This window comes from Strongylocentrotus purpuratus, unplaced genomic scaffold (genome assembly GCF_000002235.5).
Source record: "Strongylocentrotus purpuratus isolate Spur 01 unplaced genomic scaffold, Spur_5.0 spur5_contig_827, whole genome shotgun sequence".
In the NCBI taxonomy this organism is placed as follows: domain Eukaryota; kingdom Metazoa; phylum Echinodermata; class Echinoidea; order Camarodonta; family Strongylocentrotidae; genus Strongylocentrotus; species Strongylocentrotus purpuratus.
Window position 1 is genome coordinate 542,863 of NW_022145532.1, and position 10,908 is coordinate 553,770.

Consider the following 10,908-nt stretch of genomic DNA (forward strand, 5'->3'; position numbering starts at 1 on the left):
CTTTTAAGTGATATCATGTGTAAATCGGACTACTGGCCAAAATTTGTTTAGTGATAATTCGTTTGCGTCTTAATTTCTTGCTTTTGTAGATTTCATTGGTATAATCTTTTGTTTGAAGTGTCTTGGATATACGGACTTCAGACTTTTATTATTATATATATATATTTGGACAACTCACTCCCAGATCCTAATCAAATGATTGGTCATGCGCGGTCACGTGTGATTCATTTACTGAGCCTATTGCACTCGTTTTCATGAAAAGGAGTGCAATATTTTCCAGTACTATTGAACTCGTTTTCAGAGCGCGCAGTAGTGCGCGTAGAGGTTAGAGCGCCTAATACTGCGTGTGCATATGGGCCTATTCTTGCGCAGCACTATGCGTAAATGGAGGTAGAGTTAAGTGCCCTTGCCATATCTATACTTATGTGTGCGCACTTAATTTAGACTTATTAAAACTTGAGATTTATTTGTCAGCCATATACTGTCACGAAACAATCTTGAATTAATTATTTTTACATCAAATAACAAGGATCTAGAAGTTTCATTGTATAAAACAAATGATGCATGTTTTCATTCGTTTATTATACGATCTATCCACCCTCGTTGATGCTGTGTGTTATCTATCGCCTTCCGCCTAACGGCTTCGTGCGATAGATAACACACAGCCTCAACTCGAGTGCGGATAGATCGTATAATGAACTCATGCGCATGCATCATTTGTATAATAATCAGAAATAATGTGATTATAACAACCACATATTAATGAAAGAAATCAATCTGTGTTTAAGGCATAAAATGAAATGCGTTAAGTTTAAATATGTATCTAAGCAAGTACCGAACGCTGTATTTTTATTTGAATATTGTTACACAATGTGCTTATTTTGCACTTGTACAATCTCTTACATTTATATTACCCGCCACGACTTATTTTTATTAAAGCTATGTGAATCAAGTATTTATGATAATGGCTTATATGAATGTCAACAATTTCATCGATAGCTGGAAATGTTCAACTCATCCCTCCGTATTAATACCACCCCCCCCTCTATTCCTTCTAACTAAAACCTTTAATAGTTTGCTATGAACTCAATGGCCCGAATTCACAAAGGAGGTTTGTCGACAAACCTAGGTTTACGTGCGTCATAATTATGACACGTTTCGATGCGTTTCAGACCAAGTTTCAGACAAACCTTGGTCTGGAACGCGTCAAAACGCGTCACATAACGCACATAACCTAGGTTTATCTACAAACCTCCATTGTAAATTCGTGCCAATATCTCCGGGCTGCAAACATATCAAACTATGATTACGATGTAGCCCTTCATTATTATCACCTCTTAATGCACAATTATGTTCTGGTTCATGCTATGCTCATATGTAATGATATACTGTCCAATGTCTATACGTTTTGTAAACGATTTGTCAAACATTGTTATTGTGAAAGACGATACAATAACCAATAAATATTTCACTAATTTCACCTATTGTATTTTTTGAATAATGGGAGACGTGATTGATAACGAATTCAATTCAAATTTATTGGGCCAAAAGGAAATGCATTGCGTTAACACGCATTATTCAAAGTGAAAAAATAAAATGTACAATGTGACATGATACACATAACATGAAACGAGTATATAATTTTATAGAGAAAATAAACATTATCGCACTTTAACATTTATATTGTATAGATATTTTCTCTGAATTTACATTGTATTCGATGTTTGTTCATATTATCCAGAGTAATTACCAACACAAATATAACATTGTTATTAATACTATTATTATTATTATTATTATTATTATTATCAATATCAATATTATTATTAATTTTATTAATATTTTGATTGCTTTTTTTTATCAGTTTGACCCATTATGTCATTATAATAAATCAAAAATGCATTGGTTTTTGATAGGTTGAGAGCTCGTCACATGACCAGAAATATTTCAACTAATAAAGGTTGCTCTAAAAAAGTATTATTTGATAATTTTTGTAATATTTTTTGTAATGAGAAATTTTTGATTCAGGATATAAAACAAATATTCCATGCCTTCTTTTCGAGGTACTGGTTAAAACTATGGGCCTCGGTGGATCCGATAGTACCATTTGCTTCGGGGGCTGCCCCCTTCAGCAAATAGTACTATTCGAGTCACCTCTTGCGCATAGTTTTAACCAGAACCTCTCAAGAAAGGGTATATTTGTATATTATAGTAAGATACAAATAATGTTCACATCTTCTGGGGGAATGCAAAACCCTATTCTGATAGATCCACAACATTAATTGTCCCTATAAACGAAACCTAAATAAATTATGAGGGCAGTATGTATGCAATATGAATACCTATTTACGGCAGTATGAAATAATTTTTAATAAACATGCAATATATTTATTATGACATGTGAGTATAAATACAAAAGATACCTTTTCATTTCATTTGAGAAAAGATGACTATTATAAGAAATTAAATATAATTGTCCTACAATATAAATATAAACAAATTTTCGATCATTTCCTACAATCGAATGGAAATGACTATAATACGAATCATACATTTTACATCTACGTTTCATTTAACAGACGGATAGAGGGTAATAGACGGGAGAGGGGGTCGGTGCCCCCCTTTTCGCACTCTTTGTCTAACATCGCCCAGTTAAACCTCGCTTTCGTGTTTGTTCAGGCAAAAGTTGGTCATCTCTATAGTTGGTATCCACTCGGTGAGATCCGGTGGGGTATCTCTCGCCGAGGGTGCTTCAGCGGGATGTAACGAATGCTGACGGTTTTATATTTGATCGCTGTTCGCTGGAGAGGAACATCAATACTTTGGGTCCCCCCCCCCCCCCAAAAAAAAAAAAAAAAAATCGAGAGACAAATTGTACTATAAAACAGATCCAGGTTATAGTCACATTACAACCATACATGTTTAAGGGCGGCACAAAAATAGCCACCACACGTCAAAAACGAGAAATTTGACCCCCCCAAAAAAATCACATAGAATATAACATGTAAACCGGTCGCCACTGAGTGCAGCGCCCTAACAAATTGTTTTCTCACGTTTTTCCAAATCAATTTAGGGAATTCAAGAACAAAAGAACAAATTAGAATACAGATTAGAAAGCATCAAAAATTAGATGATGAATTTCAGCCTTATTTTTCAAGGTAAATATCTTGAGATGAAACCTTTGGAAAATAGAGTTGCTTATGACTTTAGATGAGCTCCTAAAGCCTTGGAAATCTTTTTTTACAATTAAAATAAAAACTATGTTCGTATAATATTATAATAATAATCAAAAGTTAACTTTGTAAGCTAGAAAAGTTAAAAGAAGTTTCAACATTCAAAAAGCGGAGTCTGACAATGTTCTAATGATAGTATTTACCTTTATACTCGCGAATGTGATATACTTCCTAACTAAGTATGCCTTATTCACATATTAATAATTTACTGGCGCAAATCAATCTATGCATTCTTAAATATTATAAAAATCAGTAATTATCAGGGATTTCAAGATTCCTCACATATCTAGAGGCATCGTTTGGTAATATATCATAAGATTGTCATTTTTTTTCAAAATCAGATGGGCTGTAATTTATCCCGCCGAAAATCTGTGAGGGAGGGGATTACGCCAAATTGTTTTTTATGTGAATATGAAAAAAGATGTTGTAATGCCCTTGCGTTCGGTCGGATTTTGTTTCCCCCTCAAAAGGGCTACCGTTGCCCACAAAAATTCAAAACCGGAATCGTCGCCCAAAATCTCACTGGTTTCTAGCTGGTGCAATACATAATACACATAATTATAAGCTACCCCCCCCCCCCCACACGCCGACCGGCCGGCCCCCATCCCAGTCAGACAGAAGCTCAAATAGCCCAGTGCAGGAAGGGTTTTGGGTAAAATTTAATGTAACGTTGCTTGGTGACATATACAATTTCAACACATTATGGTTATAAGCCCTGAAGCTCTATACTGTAATGATCACATTGACGTCAATGAAATACAATAAATGGGGTTTGGAAACGTATATTAATCAGCAGTATAAAATGAGTTTAAGAATGTAGCCAATTAGAAGCGTCGAAATGGGACACGTGTCCGTGCATTAATTTTTACCAAATAAGTAAAGTACGTTTTGGTAATAACTGTCAATTTCTAGACTTTTAATATACTCATATTGTAGACCCATCTTATAAAAAGAAATATTACATGTTTCTTGCTCGTGCATTAGTGATATCCTGGATTTAGCTTATCCTGCAATCATAATCATAAACCATTAAGTCAGTCAGGAATCCCGTGACCTTTACAAGCCGATCGCCTGTACTCTGATTATCAAGATATTTATGATTGGAATTAGAAATGTCAAAAACCGTTTTCACAACGGTTTTCATATCACTATAGTCTATTTGGAAAATGAGTATGGTAAAACCGGGCACTCAAAGATTTTTACATTTTTTGAAGCACTTCTTAATCATTTTGAAGCGCAATTTGTTTTAGGGCTTCAATATTACACGTCATATACCTCTCTTTATCTCGCCATCTGATTGGTCGAAATTGGAGTCGTGATTTTAGCCATTCCCGTAAAGAAACGAACAATGACTGTAACGGTCAATAGTTCATGAGTGAGATCCCTAAAGATTCCGGGTACCGGGAAAATAGTAATATTTTGAAATCCCCATCGGTTTACGTGTTGAAAAAATGTTTGTGCGAGCGCTGACACCATACAGTGCTTTTTGTCTGCGATTCCCCAAATGATTAATTGTAACATTCAGTCCCCGGATTCAGTCATCTTTTCAGTTTCTCAGATTTTCCGTGATGTTTTAACCAATCTTTACTCAAGAAAAGGATAAGGTGAGAATTCTTGGTATATTTTTGTGTCAATTCGATATACCGGTATAAAAGACATATCGACTGCTTTAATGTGCACGTCCGCTTGAGCCTTGATTTTCAGAATGATTTTGCAGCGTCATACGCTTTCGTGCCCGGGGGGGGGGGGGTCACTCACATACCAAAGTGGTATGCGTGCTCGTCACAGCACCTCAAAATGGACCCTAAATGGCGTAATCATTGTAGAAAATTTCGCCCCTTAATTATTGGCGTACGGTTCTGTAGATCTCACCCCTAAATGGCATAAGAAACTAAAATGGACCCCTAAACGGCGTAAACTCTAAAATGGACCCCTAAATGGCGTAAATTCTAAATGGACCCCCAAACGGCGTAAACTCTAAAAATGGACCCCTAAATGGCGTAAACTCTTAAATGGACCCCTAAATGGCGTAAACTCTAAAATGGACCCCTAAAAGGCGTAAACGCTAAAATGGACCCCTAAATGGCGTAAACTCTAAAAACAACCCCATAAATTGTGCAAACTACACAGTAATTAAGAAAGAATCCCAGGGGAAAGAGTTCCATATGTGCATGCCCCATGATCTTACATGAAACATAATTTATTTCAATTTTGGCCTTTCATAAATAAAATCTTGCATATAAATATATATCGGAATACATATAGAACTTTACTTTAATGGGCCCTTTAATCCCCACCTTCACCAAGCTTATAGTGTCATATTAATTTTCACACTGAGGCATTATAGATACAGACTGGAAGCTATATGCTGGTTCTTCGTTCAAGTTTATTAATGCAGCTAATAAACTAACATGGCTCAGTAAAAAGTGCTTAGTTTCAATTTTGAATTAGAAATTTCAAATTAAAAACTTACTCTATTGCAAACATACACAACAAGATTACTATGGCCGGCAGTGATGTACCCCTATTACTCGGCTACACTGCGGTCTACACTGGCACCTACACAGAAGTAACAGTGCCCGCCCGCTGCAAACCCAGGTAATTCAACTGAGTCTTGGCGTAGAGCCGCGCATAGAGACTAGAAAAATCAAGGGAAATATATCTCTTCAGAGGAACTAATTTTAAAGATACATGGGTAGTATACACGCAAATAAATGTCGGTGCTGGCATGGCCGAAAAGTGACCCTAAACGTCGAACTTGAAGTTGAAAAAAGATACCCTAAACGTCGAAACTTAACCTGAAAAGCACCCTTTTTTCCTAAAAACGTCGACGACGCCCAGACCCTTTTTCGACGTTTTTACGACGAGCACGCGTACCACTTTGGTATGCGAGTGACCCCCCCCCCCTCCCCGGGCTTTCGTGACGTTATAAAGCGTTATCTTCAGTTGTCATGCCAACAGAGCCGGTCAACGAATCTTGACCAACAGAGCCGGTCAACGAATCTTGGCAGGCAACCTGAAACGCCTCATCAACAGTGCTGACCAACCGACAACACGAGGCCATGGCTGGACTCAACGGTCGTCCGATCAAGTTACAGGCAGTGAACCTGGAGCAAGGCGGCATCAAGCCATCTACCGAGAAAACCAGAGTCTTCATTCTGATGAGGAGAAAAGCAGCCCCGTAAAGTCCTACGCCGAATCTGTTTCTGGGAGATCTTTGGATTTCAGTGCAGTCGATCAGAGGTCACGACCGAAACCAGCCTTCAGACCATCCAAGGTGGACATGAAAGACTGGGCGAAATATCTTCAATTTGTAAGAAGGGTATTGAATTAAGTGAAAGTTTGACAAAATCTAGTGATGATCCGAAAATTATAGTTGACGGTCGAAAATATAAGTTCCCTTGTGGGAACTGTGATAAGCCAGTCAAATGTAATCAACACGGCCTTCTGTGTTCTTATTGTAAAAAATGGTTTCACACTAATTGTCAAGCTATCAGTTTTTCAGAGTACCGCAGGTTATATTATGAATGCCCTGATGAGAAGTGGAATTGTTTAACATGTTGTCTGCCATCTTTTTGTGACTCATTATTTAACGACGATTGTTTAGAGAAAGAAAGCCAAAACGAGGATAGACTAAAAGAAAACTATTTTAAGATAACGCGCGTTACACCTGAAAAGCAAGCGATAGCAAGAGTAATTCAGCCAAACCTCAGAGATGAAAACACTTCTCTTTATCAAGAATTTGAAGAAAAGTTTAAAGTTAAAGGTCTTCATTTTTTACACCTTAATGTGAGGTCTATTCTAAACAAGATATCGGAACTTAGAATTCTTTTTAAAAGAAAAAGGCTGTCTATTATTGCTTTCACTGAAACATGGTTAAACAATTCCATAAATGATGAAGAAATTGAAATAGACGGATATAAAATCATACGCCATGATCGATCCTCTGGCTCTGGAGGTGGTGTATGTTTCTATATCAGAAATGATATTGCATTTAATATTATGGATGCTATAAGTACTGGAGATACGGAATCCCTGTGGATAAATTTGCTTATACCAAGATCAAAACCAATTGTTGTTGGTGTTCTGTATCGACCTCCGAAAAACAATTTGTTTATCGAGAAATTGTCCAATATTCTTGATACATTAAAGAAGGATGACGAAATAATTCTTTTAGGAGACATGAATATTTGTCTTCTTCGCAAATCGCCACTGGCTAAAAAATATATTGACTTGTTGAGTCTTCATGGGTTTAGTCAACTCATTAAAGACGCAACACGCGTTACACCTACATGTTCTTCTCTATTGGATCATGTTGGTTGTACCAAAGAAAATAAAATAAGTCAAAGTGGTGTCATTGATCTAGGTATTAGCGACCATTATTTTACTTTCTGTACACGGAAAAATGTTAGACTGGCTATAGGTCATCACAGGACTAATGATATCAGATCCATGAAAAAATATACAGAAGAGTCTTTCAATCTTCAACTATCTGTTGTTGATTGGTCACGAATAACTGACTGTACAGATGTAAATGAGGCATGGTCAATATTTCAACATGTTTTTATCTCAAATTTGAATATGATAGCGCCACTGAAACGGATAAGAATAAAACAAAGATCAGAAACTTGGGTGACTAAAGATATTCTTTCCCTAATTCAAGAGAGAAATATAGTATACAAAAAATGGAGGAAAAGAGCAAAAGATGAGAAGCTCTATAAAAGATACAGAGTATTAAGAAATATGGTCCAAAGAGAGGTGAAAAAGGCTAAACTCGATTACTTACAAAACAAGATAGAAGAAAATAAACAAGATTCGAAAAACTTTGGCAGAATCTAAAAAGCTTAGGATTGAAAAATAAGAAGCGAAAAGAACAAGAATCTGTCATTAAAATTGATGGGGAATTATGTCATGATAAGATGGCCATCGCTGATGAATTCAATTCTCATTTCACAAATGTGGCTGCCAAATTAGTAGACAAACTCCCCCCTTCCAAAGACTTTTTCAGCGCAGACAATGATTGTATTCGTGACTTTTACGAAAGAAAAGGTGTACGTGAAAACAGCTTCGAGTTATTACCAATCAGTGAACAATTTGTTTTCAAAGAGTTACGTAAGTTGAATGTATCAAAAAGTACTGGGTTAGACTTGATTCCAGCTAAATTTCTAAAAGATGGTGCGAAGGTTTTATTTAAGCCTCTAAGTTACTTAATGAACCTATCTATCTTGACGAGTACTTTTCCAGAAGATATGAAAATAGCAAAAGTGACTCCACTTTATAAAAAGAAAGATAAAACTGATGTTAGCAACTATAGACCTATTAGTGTTTTAAGCGTAGCATCAAAGATTCTAGAAAAATCGGTCTGTGTTCAAATTGAAAGATACTTCAAAGAAAATGATATAATTTATGAATTTCAATCTGGTTTTCGACATGATTATTCGACTGAAACATGTCTAATTCATTTGACTGATTATTTGAGGAGAGAAACTTCCCAAGGGCGCTTTGTTGGTATGGTGCTCCTTGATCTGCAAAAAGCTTTTGATACAGTTAATCATTCCGTCTTATTGAAGAAGTTACAACTAATGGGTTTTGATAAGGCAAGTTTAGATTGGTTCAGATCCTACTTATCTAATCGGCACCAAGTAGTGGCCATTCATGATATTCGTTCCAAACTAATGCCTATAACATGCGGTGTTCCTCAGGGAAGTATTTTAGGCCCAATTCTATTTTCAAGTTATATAAATGATATGTGTACTTGTATAAAAGACTTCAAACTATTATTGTACGCAGATGACAGCGTACTACTCTATTCAAATCCTGATCCTAAATATATTGAGGAAAAGCTCAGTGAACAGCTGTCTACGTGTGTCGATTGGATGACTGATAATAAGCTTTCTTTACACTTGGGAAAAACAGAAAGCATTTTATTTTGTTCTAAAAGTAGTTCTAAAAAGTCATTTGAATTCAAAGTGAGACACAATAATCAAGCAATCAAGAGAAAAGAGTCTGTGAAGTATTTAGGCATTGAGTTGGCTAGCGCAATTTCATTTTCATCTTTAGTAGAATCAGTTGTAAAAAAAGCAAATTCTCGTCTGAAATTTTTGTACAGATATCAAAGTTGTATGGATTTAAAAGCAAGACGTACACTCTGTTTTGCTCTTATTCAATGTTTATTTGACTATGCTAACCCTGCATGGTACAGTAACATAAACAAGTCAGATCAAAAGAAGTTGAAGATTATACAGAACAAAATGGTGAGATTTATCAACTGTTCTGGTCCAAGAACTCATGTTGGCTATAGCGAACTTTCTAAAGCTGGTTTTCTTGAAGTCGACCAAAGATCAAAACAACTCGCATTGCATCACGTGCATAAAATATATCATACTAGGTCGAATCATTATATTCGATCCAACTTCGATCTTGTTACTGACGTACATGATTATAATACAAGAAATAGACGATTCAACTTTAACTTACCAGAAAGAGTAGGTAGTATTGGAAATTCGTTTTATTACAATGCCATAAAACATTGGAATTCCCTTCCCAATGGTGTAAAAGAAATAGGAAACTATGATCATTTTAAGAGGAAATTAAAGGAATACCTAATACTTGACAGTCAGAGAAGAGAAGTGAATGACATGTTATATGATTGAAATTGTTATTCTTCTGTCGGTTCATACTTTTTCATGTTGTATATACTTATGTTTTCGTACGTTATAGAAATTCTACAAATTCATCATTATTTTCCTCTTCTTCCTTCTCCTCTTTTTCTTCTTCTCCTTCTTCTTTTTCTTCTTGTACTTAATATCATTTCTATCATCAGTTTAATGTTGTTATTATTATCTTTGATAAGTAGTTCTTTTAATTTTCTTATCTGTCTGTAAATATTACTATTTTAATTTATTAATTGTATACATGTCTGTAAGGGACCCCACTGGAAATAAGCTCTCGAGCTTTCGTGGGTTATCCTGTTCAAGCTGACTTATTTTTGATCTGTTATTATTGTATATTGTTGTATGTTGGAAGCTTGTCGAATAAAAATCAATCAATCAATCAATCAATCAGAATCAGGGGCGTCGTCAAAGGAGGTGTGGAGGGTGCGACACCCCACCACCTGTCAGGATATTGTCGGTAAAATTGCGCTCCCGTCGAGAAAAAGAGAAAAGGGGGAGGGCAAAAAAGAGAGGGAAAGGGAAAGAAAAGAAAAAAGAAAAGGGAAAAAAAAGAAAGAAAGGAAAAGAAAGAAAGGAAAAGAAAGGAAAGAAAAGAGAAAGGAAAGAAAGAGAAAAAAGAAAAAGAGGGATAAGAGGAAAGAAAGGGAAAGAAAGAAAAGGAAAAAAAGGGGAAAAAAAAGAAACAGGGGTGAAGAGAGGAGAGGGGGGAGGTAAGAGCCTGAGAAAGGAGGAGTGGGAGTAAAAGAAAGGGGGCTTGTGGGTGGAGTCGTCTCGTCAAAGTAGCAAGAAAAACATGGGTAAATATGTTGCTGTGTCGGGTCAGCTGTGTCGGTATTCTTGCTCGATCCTCGTGTACTATATCAATGCAGAAGTTTGAAGTCGGTGAGATGTATATTGTCGGTCGTCCGACAAGTTTTTTTTTCCCTACGAACTGACGACTTCGAGAGTGACTACAACTACAATACTTGTATTTTCTCGAAGTTTCACTTTCCTATAATATC